Source organism: Opisthocomus hoazin, chromosome 8, assembly GCF_030867145.1.
Source record: "Opisthocomus hoazin isolate bOpiHoa1 chromosome 8, bOpiHoa1.hap1, whole genome shotgun sequence".
NCBI lineage: Eukaryota > Metazoa > Chordata > Aves > Opisthocomiformes > Opisthocomidae > Opisthocomus > Opisthocomus hoazin.
Window position 1 is genome coordinate 37,900,465 of NC_134421.1, and position 23,993 is coordinate 37,924,457.

General features: G+C 39.9%; 1 long non-coding RNA gene across 4 annotated transcripts in view; it reads left to right on the plus strand.

Annotated features, from left to right (window-relative positions):
• Positions 1-22,887, plus strand: part of LOC142362222 (uncharacterized) — a 97,391-nt gene extending 74,504 nt beyond the window's left edge. For 3 of the 4 annotated variants that reach the window (XR_012764839.1, XR_012764834.1, XR_012764837.1), the window contains 2 exons: positions 7,374-7,562; positions 20,088-22,887. This is a non-coding gene — a long non-coding RNA (uncharacterized LOC142362222). Of the gene's footprint in view, positions 1-7,373; positions 7,563-7,990; positions 9,290-20,087 lie in introns of those variants that run through there. The other variant, XR_012764836.1, reaches the window with a different exon arrangement.
• Positions 22,888-23,993: the final 1,106 nt, after the last annotated feature.

Consider the following 23,993-nt stretch of genomic DNA (forward strand, 5'->3'; position numbering starts at 1 on the left):
CTTTGAAGGGTTCAGGAAATGATCAACAAAGTTGTTTAAGTGTGATTTTTATCTAGCCATTAAGGGTTCTTCACAGTTGTCACTAGTGAGCTTTAGTCTAGTGGCTGTTCCCAGGGCATGCCTTGTGCACCTCAACATGAGAGGACACTGCTTTGCGTTGGAGTCAAAAGAACATTAATTCAGGCAGTTTAGTCAAATGCATCTCCCTCCATCCATGCTCCAGCCTAATAGGGCAATTTACAAAGAGAATCTCTTGTTGAAAGCAAAGAGAAGATGCTGAATTTCACTGATCAGGCTTGTTTCAGTGCTACTTGTATCAAACAAATGCTGAAAAACACCACAACAGTCCTAAGAGTAGGCATACTTTCCCCAAAAGGGCAAAAGCATGGGGTTACGAATCATAATCCTCCTCCTCCAGCCCCTTTCCCTATGTGCCTGTCTTTCCAAGGTGGCACATGGTGGCAGCAGGTGAGAAGGGAATGAACCTCACCAAAAAACAACCATGAGACATCGAGCTTTGATGTAAAAGCTGCAGAGGACACTAACTCTACATCTCACCCATGGGCAGGCCACCTGAAAACTGGGCTGTAAATGCAAGAGCCTCAGTCTGCCCTTGACGAAAAGGCTTTTACCTCCAGGAATGTGTTGCAAAGTAATGAGAATTTTTTCCATATAGGTCAGTGAGAATTAAGTTCAATGACTTGTCTTTGGATTTTCTTGTTGAGCGGCACTCAGTGACAGCTACCAATGACTGCACGTTGCTAGATCCCCTCTCACTGTGCGGCTGTTTTCAGCTTTTTTCTTAGGCACCCAGCTCCCCTTTGAGATCTGCCAGGGGATCTACCAGGGTACTAAATGCCTGTTTTTGAACTCCACGTCATATTTGAATCAGGCACTTTTCCTTTGAGGAGTATTCTCATAAGTGATGCTCACTAACTGACACAATGCCCTGACCTTTTTTTTAATAATGGAAACAATGCAAAATGTCTTGTTAAAGCTAAAAGAAAGCAAAATAATAAAGGTCGTCCAGCTTTTATCTCTCTGTATCAGTATACACCAAGCACACAAAAATATTTTTGAGAGTCATTTTTCAGTGTAAAACTGCTTTTAGACAACTAAAGAATAATATGATTGCTTAGTTCCTGAAGAAAAAAATGTATATGTATATAATTCTGAATTCTGAACCTTTGAAAAGAAATAAAAATTCAGAGTTGAAGCCTGAGTCTTATTTTCCTACTTTGGATAAATACTCCCAAATATGAGTCTCTATGTGTAATATGTATGTGTACATCAACTCACAGAATGGGGGCTTCTCAACGAAACATGACATATTCTACTTTTCACTTGCTCTCCACTTGATAGTTATATTGATTTGCTAGCTGAACTTCTATTCTGCATAATACTTTGTGATCAGAAATGAGCTCAAACTGAAGGGGAAGATTCGTCTTTCTGAAATATTTGAAACTGCTCAGACCTGGATCTTAATCCAGGTCCATTTCAAATAGTTTATCTCATTAGAAATAAAAACTTGTTTATCAAAAGTATGTTCTTCACGTCTCAATGTTGGTATTCTCCATTATTCCAATTGTTCAAGTTCAGTTACGTGTTTACTATTTGAATTTCTACACTGAGTACGCTGAATAGAGCATAATGCCATTTCTACTTTTGCATGTGAATGTAGACACTGTTTCTACAGTTTTTCTACATAAAATACTTCATTTGCAAGGTATATTAGGAAGGATAATATGGTTGGCTTATTTGTCACCATTACAGAGTTCCTAAACACTGCTTGATCCATTTTAAGAATAATTAAAAAAATATAAATTATGCAAGATGACTACATAATCCTATCCACGGATACTGCTAATATTGTGAATACTTCGGCATGAAAGTCTTAATTAGCTGTCAAACAGGCACACAAGGAGATGATGGTGGTGAAGACAGCTGTAGCCAATTCTCAAAAGAGAAATAAAAAGAGAAAATAAATCTTTAGTGTATTCTATAAAGGGAACAGAATTTTCTAGTTGTACCTTTGTGTAGGGAGCTATTCCACAGCATAATTACAGAATTACATCCACTCAGACTTAGTAGATCTATCATTGTCTGTTCCTTTACTAATTTTTGATACCTAGTGTTTGACATCAATGTTATTCATACTGACAGATAATCCCCTTTTGATTTCAGGTTTTCTTAATCTCCTTGTATGATCCTTGAAGTAGTCCCAAAGCATGTAAAAATTGTGATCCACATGTATTTAAATTTAAGTTCTCTTTACAAAGTTTTGCTACAAAAATAACTGACTTGGTTAAATTACATTCTGAGAAATATGTATACCTCCCATGCCATCTTACAGCTTCATTTTTACAAAGGCGTCATCATCCTTCATGTAAGTTTAAAAGACCTTTTCTCACAGAGAAAGAAAATGCTAGATGTGGCATGTTCTGCATGGGTGGTGAAGCAAAAGTTATAGGCTTTCATGCTGTCTTTCATCTGGTAAATTTAAAAATGGGAAATACTATCTAATGTGTTTTCCATTAAAATTTTTAGCAGCTGTGCAACAATGAGAAGAGGAAGGCACAACTTGGAAATTATCCCTTTATATTATTTCACAAGCTAAGTTACATAAATAACACTGCGGTGTCTGTCACCTTGAACCAAACAGTATTTTTGTTCGTTTCCGTCAGTGAAGCCAGGATTTCTCAGCAAGTGCAGTACTCAGAACAGCATCTGAGTTGAAAACAAAATACCATCTTTTACTTTTGTTTGTCTCCTGCACAGAAGAGGATTAATTTGATGGTTTCCTGGGACTGAGAATAAGTGCAAGCATTGGCTATAAACACAGGAAAAAAGGAAGGGATGAAACTGAGGTGGTACATATAACTGGTTATTTTATTTAGCTACAGAACTGGAAAGAGAAAGGAAAAGCAAATTTTCTGAATTTTTTTGTTAAATGCTACAGGGGAAGCAGAAACAGCTGATTCACAAGGTTAGTAAAATAGAAATACTTCTTGTCTAGAATTTTGGTGGGATGAGGATTTGACCATACAGCTTCCTAACTTCCAGTTATGTGCACTGGTTTCTGTGCCATGAAGAAAGGAAAGGCAGAAATCCTCTCATGCTCTCTTGATGAAACAGGTTCACTCTACAGAGAATGATCCTTGAGAGCAGGGGCTGGTTGCTGCAAGTCCCATTTACAGGATATGTGCTCTGACTACCAGGCTCATTCGTGCTTCACCCCAGGCTAACTACTAACTTTTACTGTAAAGTAACTTTAACTATCATGTATTTTTGCACTTGTCCAGTGGATTTGATACTGCCCTGAAAAGTGAGTTTCTGGGCTTCTCCTTAGAAGAAAAGATTTATCTTTCAGGTGGAACCGAAGCAGGTCTCATGCTTAGACAGTACCAAAGCTTGTCTAACAGGGACACCATCCGCTGAGGCACTTGGCGTGTGCTGCCATCAGTAACAAGTCAGTGAGTAACACTGAGGTCCTAGTTCAGTGGGCTGCCTCTTGTCTTCCTGCGGTCTGAGAGTGGTAGAAAGAGCACTGACTATGGGGCAAACTATCGTCACTTTGTACTTCACCAGTTTTCAGCTGTTTGTACATTCTACTGCAGAAAGCTCCATTATACTTACGGCTTGCAGCTGTGAACACCAAGAGTCAGCTCATCTAGTTTTAGTCATCTTAAAATTGGTGGTGTAATCTGAGGTAGTTTTGCCAACTGCTCCCGTATACAATGGAGAGAGAGGCACTCAATAAGCAAATCATGTAGTCCTAAAATAATTATATCAGATAGAGAGGATGACTTTCCCAGATGGAGGCGCTTCCTTCTCTTTCTTTCTCTTGACTATAGAGGAAGTAAAGACAAAAAGCTTCTCGTCTTTCAAGCAGATACAGCTAGACGAGCTGACTTCTGCTGTTAATAACTGAAGATAGTTTCCCTGGCCCAGATCCTACTGACAGAATATTAAGTGTACCTATAGCTCTCTGCTTTCCTTGACATTATATCCACCTTACTGGCTGAGAGGGTTACTGTCTCCATTTGGCAGCCATGTTATTTGGAGGAAGAATGCTTGTCGGCTCACATCCTTAGTACCTTGCTCCATTGCTGCTGATCAATGGCCTGACATCACGGAACACTCCAGAAGCAAAAATATGTTTTTTTCTTCTCTGTTTTCTCTTCTTCTTTTATGTTTTTTTTATAATTTTTAAAAATTTATTTGTTTATCTCTACTGAGTTTCCATCAGGCGAGATGGTTGCTTACAATTATATTTACACTGTCCTTGCAGCAGTTACCATCCCTGCAATAGAAAAATTCTGCCATAAAATGAGTGAAGCTAATTTATTAGCCAGGGATTGGATTGACAGGTGGTAGGCTAACAATTCTTCTACTCTTTTAGCAGAGTTTCAAGATTCACAAAATGAAAGATGTATATTTTATTGGACCCTGGTAAAATATTGTTTTAATATTTCATAATAAAATAAAAAGCAATAAAACAATATGCCTGTTGTAGCTTGAATAGCCTTAAGGGTTGCTTTGCAGGGACTCATAAAATGGCAAGAAGCATTTAACACAGCATATCTGGTTCACTGTAGATTCTGTTCCCAGTGATAACCTACTAAGATCAGTATACAAAGATGCTTGTGGCTAGTCCTTTCTTTAGGGAGCTGGGATTAGATCAAGGAAGTGAAGTCATGAGATAATGCAAATTAAAAACCAAAGCAAAACAAAACAGAACAAAACAAAACCACCATCACCACCAAAAGCAACAAAAAACCCAGACCAAAAACCCAGAATTCTGTAACACCTGTTTGTTATTCTTTCCTGTAGAATAATCTAATGCATACAAAATAATCTATTATATTTTATTTTCCCTAGTTGTGTCTGTGCTTTCCAGTTCTCCCTTCCAAAATTCAACAGAGGATTTTAATTTGTAAGATCTCCTAGCTAGTATTATGTATCCATAAAATTGCAACTGTTTCTCACTCCTTCTCATTCCACCTTTCGGGGGTCGTGTAAACAAATCAGAGGATGACAAGCATGTCTCTGAATTACTGTCCCTCTCAGGGTGAGAAAAGGGAGCTTGTCTTCAGCACACTTAGCATGTTCCCCACATCATCCCAAGAGGAGATATCTTCTGGTATCACTGCCTCCTTTTGTTAACTGCAAAATAAATATTGCAATGACTGAAAAATGACAGTTTTAAAAAGGGACAATTTGAGAGTAGCATTAACACCTGCTTCCTCACATGCAGATCTCACTTTCGTCCTAGCTCTGCCACAGATATCCTCTGTGAGTGTACAAATTCACGTATGCTTCAATTGCATATCTGTAAAATTGGATTAGTGACTTTCTCCCCTGTTGTTTTGTGATTTCTCCTCTATCTATTGACTGGGACAGTGTTGATTTTGCTTCATTTTTCCCAGTGAGGCATCAGCTTAATGTCACGCCCAATGACATTATTGTAATTCAAGTCATAGGTAAGACAGGTACAAACTTCAAGAAAGGAAGGCATGGTGACTACTTTTTTTCCAGTCAACACAGAATACAGAAGGTGTTATGTTATGCAGCTCTTCGTTACCACAGATGGGCAAAGATTTCTCTTTTGACTGTTAACCAGTCTGATAAAATACCTCTTATCTTGATTTCTGGCTGTGAATTAGGGGCAAGCTTCCGTCCCTAATCAATTCTGTTCCATCATGGTCCCATCCAGAAGGTCTGAGCTTTCAAAGTATTTGATTAGGTTTCTGAAGTATTCTTCCTTTTTCTTTTTCTTGTTTATTTCTTTTCTTTCTTTTTAACCTTGACTGAAGCTAGTCTCTTTTTCTGTACTTTTCTATATGGCTCTTTTTCATAGCTTTTAAGTTCAGCTTCTTACTTTGCTTCTCTGCCCAGCTCTTGATTTCTGGCTTGTGTTCCTAATAACTGCCATGTTTTTCATTGCCTGACTTTGGTTCTTGGCTTCCATCTGGAAATCTGGCACAAACACTTGACCCGTGGCTTGCCTTCTGCTAGTGCTGGCCCTACCCACCAGATGTATCTATCCATGCCTTCGGTCCTATCAAGCAGGTGCCTGAAAGCTACAACCCAGAAGGAGTACGGGTCATGTAACCAATCAGAAACAGCTTTCACTGTCACTCATATTAAGGTAGAATATTCTTACAAATCATTTCAGTGTCTCTACCAGCATATCTTTTCTGCTTGCCTTTCTCTTTTAACTTCTTCTTCAGCATCAGTTTGACAAATGTTTGGTAGGTCCCTTCTGTGTCAGTGAGTCATTTGCTGCAAAATTACTCAGCTTCTGTTTGCTTTCAACTGGGCTCCACTCCAGATACAAGGAAATATGTTCCTTTGATGCAATAATGATTTGTTTTTCTGGGCATCTTATTTGAACTATGGGCCGTTTGTTTCCTCCCGATTTCCAGATAAATCTACCACATAGCTAAGGTAAGCAACTGGAATTTATAAAGCCTAACAGTAAGATAGTACGGGTTAGCATATTAAAACAGAGGCTGATGCTACCTCTGCAGTGCTCATATTTTGCTGGTACACTGGCTGATTCTGATCACACTCTGCCTTAATCCAACTGCGCATTGCCAGTCCAGAAAGCACCAAGTGTGTTTCACCTCCCTATCAGCTGCAGAATAGTTCAAATACAGTCCGCATGTCTTTAGTCATGTGAATGGATCTATTCCACAGGTTCAGGCTTAAAGGCTGCAGAAGACCTTTAGAAGTTCTAGGGTAAGCTGTGTTTACCACTCAGTGTAAACTTCTCTTTACTCTTCTCCCTACATATGGAAAAAATTATACCAGAGTTCATAATTCATTGTGCAGGCAAAGATTAAAAAATACTATCTGATTTATCCCACTGCTTTAATTCACCACAGTTTTTAAGGTGCTTCAAGGAGGTCACAAAGATCCTTCGTATTTACTAAACACACTTACTCGTTTCATATCCTATTTTCCTTCTTCTAGCCCACATCAAGTCTTCAGAATTTTAAAATCAAATGTCTTTAATCAGTTTAAAGGTCATCATATTATCTTCCTCTGAAAAATGGTGATAATTTTTCTTTGATGACTAAGACAGTTTTAACTGTTAACACAACTTAGCGTATGTAGCACTTTCTCTGGGAAAGGTGATGGCAGAAGTCAGTGATTGTATTTCCATTAACATTTAGTTTCAGAATAACAGTACATCTCTAAAATTGACCCCAAATTCTGTATTTATCTATTTACCATGTGTTAGTTTAGTTTCCAAGGTGTTCTTAGTTTCTTAGTTTGCAAAACATAGATTTGTTCTGGGGAAAATTAAGATAGAATATTTTCTCATGTTTAATTTGCTGTATTTCCTTTTGTTTTGCATGTTACAGGTGAATGATAAAAACAACTCAAGGAATTATATAGGAAGCCCAAGAGTGTGATTTATGCGGACAATATCCTTCCTTAAAAAGAAGGAAGAATCGACTCTGCTAAGTTATCAGCTTCATTCTCCTCTTCAATTCTTTTTGGTTTTTTTCCATACTGTTATTCGGCTTTCCCTTAACAACTCCAAATCCCAGGTGAGTTTTGCAATTGCAGATAGCTCTGATGTTTACGTAGCTCTCTATTTATGCATAGCAGATAGAGAAACAGATCAAATGGAGCAAGAGTCAGTCCTTTTGTCCTGTTTCTGAATGATCTGTAATCCTATCATGATACAAAGCTGACTGGAATGTCAGAAACGACACTAGATTTATAAAATCAGAAGCATATTTTCAGATGCAATACTCCATGCAAATTATTCATGACAGAACTTTTTTCCTTTTCCATAAATTTTGAGTTTATGCACTGCTTGGGCATCTTTTACATTCATTTTAGAGCTAGAAATATCTCTGTCCTGAGATACAGGAATATACTGAAGAATCAGCTTTGCTACAGATCTAAACACTACCTTCACAATTGCTCCCCACCTTTCTTCCTCAACCTGTGCTTTGATTTCTCTGGGAAGGATTTCTGGATGCATGGGCTGAAAGACAGTTTCTGTGCCTGCCAAAAAGCCCCCTGATCGGAGTGATCAGAAGACCAAGACAGGACAACATACTGTGCAGTATGGCTATCTCATGGCTGAAGTGTTGCCACCATTTTTCATTGACCAAATACATTCAACATAGCTTTTGCTTTTGCCAGTAGTCTGTCATCTGTACTGTACATGCACTGTGCTTGTCTTCCTGTGGAGTAGAACCCGTGTGAATATAGATATGAAAAGATGGTCATGACTTCTGTGCCTTCACCAGTCTAATAATGATTTGGTTGATCAGATTGTTACAACTGGAGAAGATTATTCCTGAGTTTGAAGAATCTAGAGACAGAAATATTTTTGACATCGTCTCTGAAGTTGATATTCTTGTCCAGCTAAGTTTTATTCAGTCTTTCAGTACAAGAGTGATTAGAACTGAAGGAATCTCCTGTGGTACACATATGCCTGATGGTTCGATCAGGCAACATTTGACTCACTCTTTTTGAATACACCCAAGAAAAGTTTGTCAATTCAGTGAAACAAGTGCAATAGTTTTAAGTCAGACATATTCCATGATATTATAAAAATATTGGGCAAGTCTACTGTTGCAGCTTTTCTTTTTTTTAAGTATGACTTCATGTTCTGCATGATTCCCTTCTATAAGAGACAACTATTGTTTGTTGCATCACAGTTGTTTTATGTAATCTGTAACATTAATTTAAACAGCAGATAAAACGGAATCCCTAGTGGCTCCTCTAATGTGGCTTGCCATGGCCTCCCTTGGAGTTGCAACCCCTGCTTTGCAAAGCACTGGTTTAGGAATCTTTTCCTAATAAAGTGCACCCAGTTTTTTTCCTCAATAAGATTGTTCTTGATGCTCAGATGTTGATTAAAATGCCATATCTGATAAGTGCACATAAGTCACTATTTATCATTCTGCTTGTTTGGTTTGGTCTGGATAAATGCCAGGTGCCCATCAAAACCACTCTATCATTCCCCCTCCTCAACTGGACAGGGGAGAGCAAATATGATGAAAGGCTCATGGGTTGAGACAAGGACAGGGAGAGATCATTCACCAATTACTGTCACGGACAAAATAGGTTGAACTTGGAGAGAAAAAGGGAGTTGATTTTATCACTGATCAAATCAGAGTTGGATAGTGAGAAATAAAACCAAACCTTGAAACACCTTCGTCCCACCCCTCCCTTCTTCCCGGGCTCAGCTTCACTCCTGTTTCTCTGTCTCCTCCTCCCACCCCAAGCGGCTCAGGGGGATGGGGAATGAGGGTTGAGGTCAGTTCATCACACTTTGTCTCTGTCACTCCTTTGTCCTCAGGGGGAGGACTCCTCACAGTCTTCCCTGGCTCCAGCGTGAGGTCCCTCTCACGGGAGACAGTTCTCCACAAACTTCTCCAATGTGAGTCCTTCCCATGGGCTGCAGCTCTTCATGAACTGCCCCAGCGTGGGTCCCTTCCATGGGTTGCAGTCCTTCAGGAACTGCCAGCAAACCTGCTCCAGTGTGGGCTTCTCTCTCCACGGGTCCACAGGTCCTGCCAGGAACCTGCTCCAGTGCAGGCTTCCCATGGGGTCACAGCCTTCTTTGGGCATCCACCTGCTCTTGCACAGGGTCCCTTCCACAGGCTACAGATGGATATCTGCTCCACCATGGACCTCCACAGGCTGCAGGGGGACAACCTGCCTTACCATGGTCTTCATCACAAGATACAAGGGAAAATTCTCTGCTCCAGCATCTCAAGCACCCCCTCCCACCCATTCTTCACTAAACTTGGTGTCTGCAGTGTTGTTTCTCTCACTTCGTCTCACTCCTTTCTCTAGACTGCTCTTTCACCGCAGTTTTTTCCCCTTATTAACTATGTTATCCTAGAGACGCTGCCACCGTCGCTGAGTGGCTTGGCCTTGGCCAGCGGCGGGTCCATCTTAACGCCAGCTGGCATTGACTCTATCAGACATGGGGGAAGCTTCTTGCAGCTTCTCACAGAAGCCACCCCTATAGCCCCCCCCCGTTACCAAAACCTTGCCACGCAAACCTGTAACACTGCTTTATTGCATACAGTGGTGGAATTAGATAAAAATGGGGAAAAAACCCAACCAGTTTATTTTGTCATAAAGCTACTGGGAAATTCTGGCATTCAAAGTAAGTGTTTCAGGAGTTTTGCCAAGGAAGCAGCTAGCTGGTGTGAGTGATGATGCAAAGGCTTGAAAGGAAGAACAGATCATAAAAAAAAGTAAAAGAATCAAGGAAAGGAATGAAATTATGGGACTGAATGTGTCTGTTTCTGTGGCTTTGCTTCTTCGTGTGAGGCTAACAAAAGGAAATAATTGGTCTGAGAAAAAAAGCTGAAGAGCTGAAGAGCTGAAACAAAATGTGGAACTGAAAGCCCAGTTTATAGGTAGTTTTACTGTTTCAAAAGATCTGCAGCTGTTGTAACACAGTAGCATTTGTTACTACAGGGCAACACTATAGTTGCTTTATAGCCTCTAGTTCCCTTCAATACAGACCATTTTCCTACTTCCTAGCTCTGTGAATATTCATTAGCAAAACCCAGTCCTCTATGTTTCCCGTCTTGCCCTAAATAGCCTCAGAAGGAAACCACAGCCTATAGACACTTTAGCCCTTAGGATGAAAACGAATTTGGTTATCATTTAATTAACCAGTTTAAGTGATGATTGCTATTAACAGCTGCCTTCTCCAGCAACAAATCACAGCACATAAACAAACGGTGCACCTACTGCAGGTAGATGAAATATTGCAATGCCTTTTAGCACTGACCAGCCCTTAGATTAAATACAAGTATGGATTCCAAATTGTGATGTTGACCTACCTCTTCAGTCATTCAGCTGGATAATTTTTTCTTAAAATTCACAACTGTTCATAGCAGAAACTGGGTTGACAGAAGTAGTAATATGAATAAAACCAACAATAACAGTGTGGCAAATGCAGTCGGTGTGAAAAGAAAATCTACAAATCAAAGCTCATTTTATACTTAAAATAATACTCTTCAAGTTTTTAATATATGTTTATGAACTTGAAGAAATATGTGTCTTCCAGAATTACAATACTCCAATAAAACATTTTTCACATGTAAAGGAATCAATGTTATCCCTCGTCACCATACAGACAAATCAGGTCACAGCATCACTCTACAGTAAGAAAGCACTGTTGTCTTGTTTCACAGGGAAAGAAATTTAAATTATTTCTTCAAGATCACACAATCTGTGGCAGCACCCAGACTTCTTGGGTCCTGCCTTAATACTTCACTATTTTTAAGCTTTCTTTTTCCCCTTCTCTGACACTTTGAATAGCCAAGGCACAAAAGAAAAAAAAAAATCCTACTGCCAAATAATCCTACAGCTGAAGCAGCAGTGGTGGAACAAGCAGTAGTTATTTCCTGAGGATTTGCACTCCTTCACGATGGTGGGGGGTGGATAATTTGATTTTTAATTGCATTTATATCAAGATTATAAATAAACCTGCCTCTAAAAATTTATAAATAATTAAAAGAGTGATTTATGTTTTCTCTTTTACCATTCTATTGTGTATTAAGGGCTTTTACAAGTATTCATTGCTTGCACATTTTAACTGTTTGGTAAGATTTTATCTGTGCACAATTTGATTCTGTATGCAGTTTTAGCAGTTAGCGGCCTGAAGACTCATAAAGTGTCTGACCATATGTTGTCTTGCTCTTCAACTTCTAGTACAAAATTCAAAGTATGCATTTTAAAAATATTTTTATACTGCTAAACAAATGTTGTTCCTATGCTATGAATAGTCCATGAAAACATTGAAACTTTTTTTTTAAACTAGCTAACATTATCATTTCAACAGAGAAACCACAATGAAATAGCAGAAAGGAAGAAAAAGAAAATAAAACTATTTTCCTTCACTTATGTATCGCTTATTTTCCTAATTTTCACACCATTATGAACTATGATTATATTATATTTCATAGACTAAACAACATTAAACTCAAGTCTTCAAAGGATATCAGCAAACAAGATCTAAAAGCAGTAAGAAGTTTAATAATGATTCAAGATTGCTTATTCTGCTTTTGCATTGATCTATTACCTGGCACTGTGTTCTATGCCACCGACATGAGTATTTCATAAATCCAATGTCCAAATCACTTAGAGCTATTAAAGACAATATGGTTTTTTGTATATGTCACCAAAGAATTTGTTGAGGACACATTCTAGTTTACATCATCTGTATTCTTTAGAGTCCATTTACTTTCTACATATATTTTTTTCTCAAAAAAGCATGTACAATTGACCTATGCTTAGGGGAAGAGCTTTCACATTGTTAAAAATCACAAAAATAGTACTGCTAAAACAAGTGTTCAACCATACCTCAGTTAGAAATGACCCCACCTAAACCTTAGAGTTTTTGTTCATTATCTAGACATTCTGTTGTTTTCTCTTGATTCCTTTTGTTATTGTTCTAAATACAGCCAGATGCTGAAGGTTATTATGGTCTGTGGAAGGCTGATGACATAATTCCTTCATGTTTGCTGAGTAAAATATAGACACTAAAAAATAAAACAAAAATTAAAAAATATCATTGCTTACTTCAAATCAAACCAGAAGACCTAAGAATAAGACGCAGAACCATAGAATCGCTAAGGTTGGAGGAGACTGTCAAGATCATTGAGTCCAACTATCGGATAGTATAAGATCACTCTAAATTCTTGGAGAAGCAATTCAAAACCTTTCTTCAGCAGCACAGTCTCTTTTACCGGACTACATCACTACAGGCATGAGGTTGCCCTTTTAATCTCCAATTCTACACTCCAGAATCACATAGTGGAAAGAGCAGCAGCAATGGGAAGATAATTGCAGCAATGAGCAGGAATCATGATAGGGGACACAGCATGTATCTACACCGTGTACTCTGGAGCTCATGTGTGGCCATAGTCCCCTAACTATCCCCACAGTATAAGCACCCCTCACCTAGGAGGTGCACGCATGTCTCTAGTCAAACTCTCTTGTGGGAATGGTATCGTCATAAGCAGCTGGGCTTGAATGTAGAGTTGTTCACTGCTCTTCTGCCAGTTCCTCACACTTCTGTTCTGTTTTTTTACCCTACCAAAATATTCCCACCTCCCTCTTTCCTAGAAACTGGTTGACGCTGTCTTTATTTTCAAAGCAGCTTGCTCTAACCTGTTAAAATACTACTAACAGCTCCCTGCCGCCTGAAGACAATTCTCTGCTAAGAGCTAGATGACCAGAGGAGTGATTCTTAAGATGCAGAAATGAAATATGTTCAAGAAATATGTTGATTTTTCTCTGTGCAGTCACAAACACAGTTACAAGTTTGCTTCAGAGAATCTGATGCCATCAGGGATGTTCTATCATGGTGTGCAAAGCCAGAACTACCTGTCTGGAGGTGGCAGTCTCAGATCTGTCTGTACACACAATCTGTGCATATTCTTTGAGCAAAGTTCTTGATACTGTTTGATTCATGAAGCATCCTATGTCCTCAAATTCCTTTCTTCTTTCAGAAGAACTCATAACATATAAAAAAAAAAAAACTATTTTGAGGACATATTATACAATCACATCATAGTGAGTCAGACTCATTACATTCTAACCAGGAGCAGCCTTTTGAAGAAATCTGGGTTTGATGAAAATACACTCTTTATTTGCACCTTTTATTCTGAAGGTTTCATCCATAGATTTTTGTTCTGTTACCAAAGTTTGTATTTATCACTGCTAAAGCTCACTTGAACAACTTCAGTGGAAGACAGAGTGAATAAAGGAAGGAAATATTTACCTAAACTTTCATAGGTGAAGTGATATGTAATAATACTGTGTCATAAAATTCCTTGCCCTCCTTGATCATTCTTTACAGTGGAAATTTACAGTGTTTTAGCCGGATGACAGAGGGAAACAAAGCCTAAAGCTACTAATGTCTGATTAACTTTGTTAGTGCTGCTCTTGATGTTTGTAGACACCTGAAGATAGAGGGTAATTCTGAAAAATATTTATGTTTTATGTAATATTTTGTATTATCTATATTTACACAAATACACATGCTCTTGGATTTGCAGTTAGGTTATTCTTGTCAGTGTGGCCAGTTTTGAAGGTCTCATTCTTTTGTTTCTGACCTTACTTCTCCATCCCATGGCCTCTTGTTTTCTGCTGGTTTTTGTGGTGGGTTTCTTAGTGGTTTCATTTGTTGCTTCTTTTTAACATGGTTCTCAGCACATACTGATGAATCCTGATTCTTGTTTGAAATATCCCAGCCTTCTCCTTGTAGAGTTTCCACTGCATGGTCTCAGTAGATGGACAGGTTGAGACAGACAGAGCCAGTGGCAGGAATTCAATAGTCGTAAAACTTTGTTGTACATAACTGATTCAAAAGGAAATAATGCAATAACAAGTATAAGCAATTTTACCTCTGTAACTGTTCTGAGTTTAACTTCTTGAAAACGAAAAATAGAGGCACAATAGAAGAAATGTTGATTCAATGTTGTTGATATGTTATGAAAAATCAAATAAGATTTCACGTGTTTCCACCTTAATGTTTTCTTTGAAATAATTTTAAATGTCTCACTTCTTCCTTTGCTTTGGCAAGCACTTTCAAATTCTAAAATGATTTGAAATGTGTCCAGTTATGCAGCCTAAATGATCCAGCAGTAAGGGAAACGAAAAAGGTATTGATGATATGGCTGGAATTACATGAAGATTAAGGATTATATAAAGATCCAATAAGCACGAGAAGCATGTGACAGGGTACTATTGGGACAAGATCCTGAAGCCACAGATCAGTATGGTTATGCTTGATCCACTGTGTTCTGGACAAATGCTCAGCATCCTGCACAAACCTTCTCCACCAACCTCTTCATCTTACTGCCATCAGTGTGCCACCATACATTATAAACAACAGAGCACTTACAAATCTCTGGAAATTGCTGGGGAGGAGGTGCAACATCACCATAATCACTCTTCTACAGCTTGTGTTAGGCACAGTACCTAGGAGAGGAAAAGAAGATACTATAAGCAGTTGTTACTTCTTACTGTTGTAGGGGCAGCCTCAGTCTAGGTGTTGGCTATTCTCTCTGTAATTAGTTGTTAGGCTGTTACTGCATGGGTGCATACCTAAGAATTGAAAGCATGTGTATCTGTCTTCATCATGTGAAAGAAAAGGAACACAGCTATGTGATTCTATGATTCTATGCCAAACTAATTCCGTGATTCTATGATTACGTGCCAAACTGCATTTTTTGTCATAATGCAAAAAAATTGTTCGTTTAGAGCTGTGTTTTGCTCTTAGATCTTTTCCTCCCACCATTCTCAACACACACACACTAAAGCAGAAAACTCAGAAACTTAAAACTTGACATTTTCTTTGACTTAAAAATGTTTTAAGTCTAACCATAATGAAACAGCAGAAGATTTCGATTAATATGATAACGTCTACATTGAAAAAGTTGCACTATTTTCCAGAAAAATTGGGAAGATGGTGGAAATACAAACAGCAGTCCTGAACTCAGACCAAACTCTTCTTCGCAACTACAGAAAAACAAGTATCACAAAAACGTATCAGGATAGAAAGTTCTATGCTGCCCTGATGTACATTAGTGAGATCCAGGTCAGCTGTGTCCTTCATCATTTATAACTTATAACATCTTCAGTAGCATCTTGGGCTTCGATACATCCAAAAAGATAAATGAGAGCAAGCTAGCTTTCACGTTAAATGATCTCAGAGAAGAGTGTTGAGATAAAGCAGAGGGGGAAGAGGAAGCATTCTGAACAAATAAGACCTTCTTTCAGGCAATGTACAAATCTCAGGCTTACTGTGCTTGTTTGTATCCTATTCTTTCTCAGTAATCTTTGGTTTCAATGGTGCTTCTAAACACTTATATTCAAAGTTAATATATTTTTAAAAGACACCTAATTTATGGCAGTTAGCACAAAGTTTTGATATTAGATTTATATCAACATGAATTTTTTTTAAGCTACAATTCATAATCTCTATTCGTTTTGAATGTTTTCAGTGGCTGAATCATTTTTAGGAATGATAAGGTTTGTAGGGATTCAAACTTGTGTTTTTCTTCAAAACACAAGCTAAAATCACAGCTAAAATTAAATCAAATATATTTTTTAATCGTAATGTGATATCCCATTGTATTTCTGACCTTAACAGGGTAAAACCTGCTCAATTCCACTACATAATGCAGATAATACCTTCATCGAAGGCATTTTAAATATGCATCCATGATCATCAAAAATCACCTAATTATCCACTATGTTGAGTAATCAGCATGAAATATAGCTGAGACTTTTGAAATCTCCTACTGTATTCTCAAACCACTTATCCTTCGTACATAGCTGCTAGCTGACAGCTGCTAGTACCATCAGCTAAAGATCTCACAAGAAATACCTACACCAAATGTAGTCCACAGGTGAAATAACAAAAATTTACTTTAAACTGCATTTCCTTTTTGCTGTCTTTTTCCTAATGACTATTCTTAAAAGAGAGTTCATGCCAGACTAAGCTATTGGCCTCATCTGTAAGTAACCCAGCTACATGAAACACTGTGTGTCTCCTTTTTGGAGCAGAATGCACTATTTTTCTGTATTCTCCTGAAATCATAGAATCATAGAATAATTAAGGTTGGAAAAGACCTCTAAGATCATCAGGTCCAACAGCCAACACCACCATGTCTGCTAAACCATGTCCTGAAATGCCATATCTACATGTTTTTTGAACACCTCCAGGGATGGGGACTCTACTACTTCTCCGGGTAGCCTATTACAATGCCTGACCACTCTTTCAGTAAAGATATTTTTCCTAATATCCAATCTAAATCTCACCTGATGCAGCTTGAGGCCATTGCCTCTCATCCTATCGCTAGTTACCTCGGAGAAGAGACCAACACCTGCCTCGCTACAACCTCCTTTTGGACAGTTGTAGAGAGCAATCAGGCCCCCCCTCAGCCTCCTCTTCTCCACACTGAACAACCCCAGTTCCCTCAGCCACTCCTTGTTAAGACTTGTTCTCCAAACCCTTCACCAGCTTCATTGCCCTTCTCTGGACATGCTCCAGCACCTCAATGTCCTTCTTGTAGTGAGGGGCCCAAAAATGAACACAGTACGTCAGGTGCAGCGTCACCAGTGCCGACTACAGGGGCACGATCACCTCCCTACTCCTGCTGGCCACACTGTTCCTGATCCAAGCCAGGATACCATTGGCCTTCTTGGCCACCTGGGCACACTGCTGACTCATGTTCAGCTGGCTGTCAACCAATACCCCAAGGTCCTTTTCTGACGGACAGCTTTCCAGCCACTCTTCCCAAAGCCTGTAGCGTTGCATGGGATTGTTGTGACCGAAGTGCAGGAACCAGCACTTGGCCTTGTTGAACCTCATACAGCTGGCCTCAGCCCATCGATCCAGCCTGTCCATATCCCTCTGCAGAGCCTTCCTACCCTCAAGCAGATTGACACTCCCACCGAACTTAGTGTCCTCTGCAAACTTACTGAGGGAGCACTCAATCCCCTCATCATTGATGAAGATGTTAAACAAGACCGGACCCAAAACTGAGCCCTGGGGGACATCACTTGTGACTGGCTGCCAGCTGGATTTAACTCCATTCACCACCACTCTCTGGGTTCAGTCATTCAGGCAGTTCTTTATCCAGCAGAGAGTACACCCATCCCAACCATGAGCAGCTAGTTTCTCCAGGAGGGTGCTGTGAGGAACAGTGTCAAAGGCCTTAAGAAAATCCAGGTAGATAACATCCACAGCCTTTCCCTCATCCACCAGGTGGGTCACCTTGTCATAGAAGGCGATCAGGTTGGTCAAGCAGGACCTGCCTTTCATGAACCCATGCTGGCTGGGCCTGATCCCCTGGTTGTCCTTCACACTCCCGGTGAGCGCCCTCAGGAGGAATCGCTCCATAATCTTGCCTGGCAACAAGGTCAGGCTGACAGGCCTGCAGTTCCCAGGATCCTCCTTCCGGCCCTTCTTGTAGATGGCTGTTACACTGATGATCCTCCAGTCATCTTGGACCTCCCCTGTCAGCCAGGACTGCTGACAGATGATTGGAGAGTGGCTTGGCTGGCTCCTCTGCCAGTTCCCTCGTCACTCTAGTGTGGATCCCATCTGGCCCTGTGGGGCTCGTCAATGTCCAGGTGGCATAGCAGGTCATTAACTGCTTCCTCCTGGATTATGGGAGGTTTGTTCTGCTCTCCTTCCCTGTCTTCCAGCACTGTGGGCTGACTATCCTCGGAATAACCAGTCTGACTATTAAAGACTGAGGTGAAGAAGGCATTGAGTATCTCAGCCTTTTTCTCATCCTTGGTGGCAATATTCCCCCTCGCATCCAATAAGGGATGGAGACTCTCCTTGGCCCTCTTTTTGTTGTTGATGTATTTGTAAAAACTTTTTTTATTGTCCCTTACAACAGTGGCCAGCCCGAGTTCTAGCTGGGATTTTGGCTTTCTAATTTCCTCTCTGCATGACCTAACAAGACCCCTGTATGCCTCTTGAATCACTTCTTCCATACGTGGTAGACGGTCCTTTTTTTCCTGATTCCCAGCAAGAGTTCCCTGTTTGGTCAGGCTGGTCATCTTCCCCCCTGGTTTGTCCTGTGGCACATGGGGACAGCCTGCTCGTGTGCCTAGAAGACTTCCTCCTTGAAGAATGTTCAGCCTGCATGGACCTCTTTGCCCTTCAGGACTCTCTCTCAAGGGACCCTCTCAACCAGTGTCCTGAATAGGCCAAAGTCTTCCCTCTGAAAATCGATGAAGGTGGTTTTGCTGGCCCCCCTCTTTACTTCACCATGAACTGAAAACTCTATCATTTCATGGTCACTATGCCCAAGACAGCCTCCCTCCCACCACCTCTCCCACCAGTCCTTCTTTGTTAGTAAACAGTAGGTCTAGCGAGGCACCTCCCCTGGTAGGCTCACTTACCAGCTGCATCAGGAAGTTATCTTCCACACGCTCCAGGAACCTCCTAGACTTTTTCCTCTCTGCTGTGTTGTATTTCCAGCAGATGTCCGGTAAGTGAAAGTCCCCCACGAGATCAAGGGCTAGGATTGTGAGACTTCTGCCAGCCGCTTGTAGAAAACTTCATCTGCCTCTTCATCCTGGTTGGGTGGTCTATAACAGACCCCCAGCAGGATATCTGCTTTGTTGGCTCTCCCCCTCATCTTTACCCATAAGCACTCAACCTGATCATCACAATCGTTGAGCTCTGTGCAATCAAAGCAGTCCCTAACATACAGAGCTACCCCACCACCTCTCTTTCCTCACCTGTCACTTTTGCAGAGCTGATAGCCATCCATTGCAACACTCCAGTCATGAGAGTCATCCCACCATGTTTCTGTGATGGCAACCAAGTCATAGCTGTCCTGCTGCACAATGGTTTCCAGTTAATCCTGTTTGTTGCCCATGCTACATGCATTGGTGTAGATGCACTTGAGCTGGGCTATTGATTTCACCTCGAACATTGGCAAATGATATGTAACTTGACTCAAACCAGATAATTAAGCAACCCATTTCCTGACTTTTTTTTTTTTTTTTGAGCATATGGTACAAAAATGTGGTCTAGAAAAAAAATACCTGAAGCCAAGACGGTTACAAATTCTAGTTTTTTTCTGCTCCTGAAAACATGCATGTAGCTGGAAGTGGCAAGGGTGTTTATTGCATTAACTATGTCTCTGAAGAACAGACACCATGGATGCTCTTAGCCATTGCTTTACCGTGTTTTTGAATCACATACCACTGTGTAAGGTATGAAAGCAGTCAAGGAGCAACACCTGTTCTCTGTTGCATGATTCCCTTGTACTTAAGCTGGGTGACAATATCAAACTAGAATATTAGCAGAGGTTTGCAAGGAGACACAACTTAAACTCAGGGTAATGGAGACTCAGCTTTGTGGTCATCTTTGACCCTTGGTTTTGTGCATCTGCTGTTTATTTTCTCCTTCTCCTGAGATGTGAGATTTTACGTATTTTTGAAAATCTAAGCTTTGATCCTTGTTCACAGGTTGTTGTCCTTTAGTTTCTCCAGACTACTTTACAGTCTGGGTCTAGTTTCCCTTACTATTGTTTCATTTTCAGCATTTTCAGCAAATTTTGATTATGGTTGAAATTCTGTCAACAAGAGAGATTTGTTCAGCAGACTTCAGCTCCTGTCTAGCCATCCAAATAGCCAAATTTATACCTTATGAATAAAGGAGAGCTCTCCTGGAAGACTGACTGTACCACTCAAAATGCCTGCTGTGGTGGGCACCTATCACTTCCTTTGAGAATTATCCAGTTTTGATGTACCCTGCTTCAAAGACCTCCTGGGAGTGCACTTTAAACCACCTGCCGAACATTGAGAAACTGACCATCATGGTACAAAGATCATCGGTCTTCATATTCCCTTTATTTTGAATAATAAAAACTGTCATGAGTCAAGTTTGATGCAGGGCTGGTTTTACTTCATGGAAGACACTGTGCCAAAAGGAAGTATAGCAAGATATTAGAAAGACAAAAATCACCCTTTTTGGGGATTTTATTCCTTTAGTCATAAAGACTGCTGAGCAGTCTTCATGGGGATTATTAACATATTTCCTCTAGGTCCTGCCATGAGGTTCAGCAGGCCTGTACTGACCAAAAGGGGAAATGTCACAAGGATAATTCACGCTGACAGGTGCTCATGACCACACTACACACAGCTTGTCCTCCACCGCTCTGTGGCAGATATGGGTTGGGGACGTTCCATCCCAGGAGGAAGCTGGAAGCCCCTAAGAACAGAGCCAAGAAGCAAGTTAATAACTGTAACAAAGGGAACCAGGTTATCTGGCTCCTGACCTCTTTGTTCATCAGTGCAGACACACAATGGTGCCTGGAGCAAGGTGCTCCCAGGCCATGTTAAGATTTGGAAACCAGCTGGCAGCATCTGTCCAAAAACAGCCCCTCACTCTGCTTTGGTTTTGCAAAATCCTTTAGTTAATTCTCTTTCCCTGAGCCTATGCCAGCTCCTGTGCTTTGTAACTGGGGGTGAGTTGCTTCATTTACTTCTCTGTCCTTAAGACAAAGAGGAAACCATGGAGGTAATTGTGACTCAGATAATGCTGCCGGAGTGGCACAAGTGTTCATTAGTATTTTTTATTCAAGGTTCAATATTACAGATGAAGCCATAGCCTTTAAGTAAATCTTATATTTTAGTATTCTGTAATACGTTGGCTTGCTCACTTGTATATTCCAGTATCAGTCCTGGAGAAGGACAGAGTTTTTTGACTTCTCACAATTGTTATGAACCTAAAGCTTGTGAGAGAACCAGAGGGGAAAACTTCATCACTCTTATCAGATGGTAGACTGTCCATTTGGCATTCTGCCTGGAAACTTGCAAACTCAATTAAATGCACATATGGTCCGTAGCAGGCAGAATCAGTCTTTGCCAACACACATCCCTCTTATGGCACTTCCAAACTGTACCCACACTAGATAGCTTTTTCCACACAGATGATTTTTTCCACTTCTCCAGCAGCATCAGTTCAGCATATTGTCTTCTCTGCCCTGGAAGAATACAGGGAAGAATGCCAAGATGAACATCAGTTTGAACTCCACAGGGGTGATTTTGCTATCGAGGATCTTTTGTTGAGAAAGACAGGTATGGAGATACCTAGATTTAATGAGCAGTGCTGGTAGAATTAATAAATCTTCTCAATACTTCCTGAAGCAGCTGCTCTATTTTGAAATAATGAGCATATGGTTTCCTTATATTTCATTGATTTGATCCCCTTCAGCTAGAGAAATATTTCAGGGGAATGCAAATAACTTACAGAATTTCTGCATATTTCTGACTCCTTTTATTTTTCCTGGCTAAACAGAAAGCTGACTAGCATGTAAAAGGAAGAGCCAGAGGCAGCATTCAGATTCCTTAATAGAGGTTGTGCAGGGGGCAATGGGGCCTCTGACAATAATGAGGACTTTTGTGTGGCTGGAAGTTACAGTACTTGGGGGCTCTCTTAAAGGTTTTGGTTGTGTGAAAGAAACTGTGTGAAAGAAACAAGCTCAAGCTGGACTAACCCTACTTATACGCTGTGTTCTTTATTTAAAATTTCTCTTCAGAGGCAGGGAATGGGCAGGGAGGATGGTGAGAAGGCATCAAAGCAGCTTGTTAATCACAGGTTCAAAATTTATAGAAAAAAAAGAAGTTACGGGATAATTTTAAATTGTCTACTAGAACAAATCTTTCAAAGCAAAGCAAAACATGTTTTACTTTCTCAGTTGCTAGAGCTGTCTCCCTGTCCAGCTGTTTAAAGGGGAAACTGTATTCAATATTTGATCCACTGTGCATCCTGCTACTGACATTAGAAAATCGAATTCTGAAGTGAAATTGAAGTGAAAGCCGCTTGCATTTTTTTTTATAAGATCTTTCTGGAAACTGATTTCTGGCAGCTGCAAGCTCACAAGCTATCTTTTTACAGGAGCCAAAATATATACGGAAAACTTCCATGTGTTTTCATTTGGTAACTGTATAGTCTTGGCAGCTCTGAGGTCTGGAGGGCAGGAGCCATTCATGGAAAGACTGGTGACTGACAGGGAGGTGCGATGTTCTGCTCTGTCAGCTGTGGGGAAGATGTACATTCTGCTTCTGGTTACTTGGCTCCCTTCCTTATTTTTTACCACTACAGCATTGTGCAATATCGATACATTATTAGTATGTTCTACCTGTATATATACATACATATATGTTCTATATGTATATATGTTTGTGTAGGTATAAGTATACATATGTATAGATACATATTATGTATTGTAGCATTTGTGAACAGAAAATCATGTAATAACAGTTGATGAAACTGTGTTTCTTTACCCAAAACGACATTACAATATCGCTGAAAGTACTTCAGTTTTCCTTTTATATTTCTATTTTAATAAAATTTGATTTTAAAAATCCCCTTGAGACTCAGAGACATTTTCTCGTGCTGGTACTTCAGAAGGGAAAAAATCCAACTGTTTTGTGATGCTGCAGCAGCTTACATTTTCATCTACTGCAAATGCCTAGTGTTGCATCATGTAATTATTGACATTGTGAAACCGAAGCAAAAGGATTCACTTCCAGGTCTTCACCACATTTGAACCACTAAGCTGTAGTTATAGATCCAGGCCTATAAACTACAAGACCAAAAGGAAAGCCAGGTGGTATTTTTCATACATAAGAAATCGGCGCTTCTTAGGACAAGAAGCTGTATACTTCAATTTCTTTCCAGCAGAAATAAAAGTGATTTGTGTTTTGATGGATTGCAAATTGATACTAGGTCAGTCAAAGCCATCTTTTTCTCTCTTAGACCAAGCAAACTTCAACATCACAGAAAGTGAAACAATGCTATCCATCACAAAATACCAGTCTTTAGAAAGCAAATTAATCTCCCCTGCTCTTAAAATGTATCAGAAATATTACATTTGCTATCAAACTAAATTGCAAAATTTATTTCAGCCTCTGTGGTCCTGCAGAGATTGTGGCATAGTGATGTCTTCTCTTTATTTCTGACATGCAAGTGGCAGGGAGACAGATGAATGCAGCACCTCTCTTTTTGTGATATAATCCATACATTATTAATTTTTGTTGTTGTTGCTCTAAAGCTGTGAAACAGATGCCATTCTGAACTGAAAATCACTGTTCCGATATGAGCAGACACAGTCCCTGAGCTACCCAGTCAACAAATTAATGCTGCATAATTTAATAAAGGATGGTAATTACTCAGTTTCCCTATCTTGTTCCCCTCCCTGCTAATGATAACATTATCAAGCTTAGGCAGGGGGTATGAGCATGTGTGTATGTGTAGGGAGATAATTTACAATAAAAGAGGATGAGTAAGCAGATGAAGCAGGAAATGGTTCAATCCAGGAACAGGCTTCTAAAATCTTTTAATTTCTTATTTGCGGGGGATCTGCAGTGTGGCAAAGTGTTAAGCAGAATAATAGCAACGACAGAGTCATTAAAAGAGGTAAAGTAGAGAAAAAAAGTTA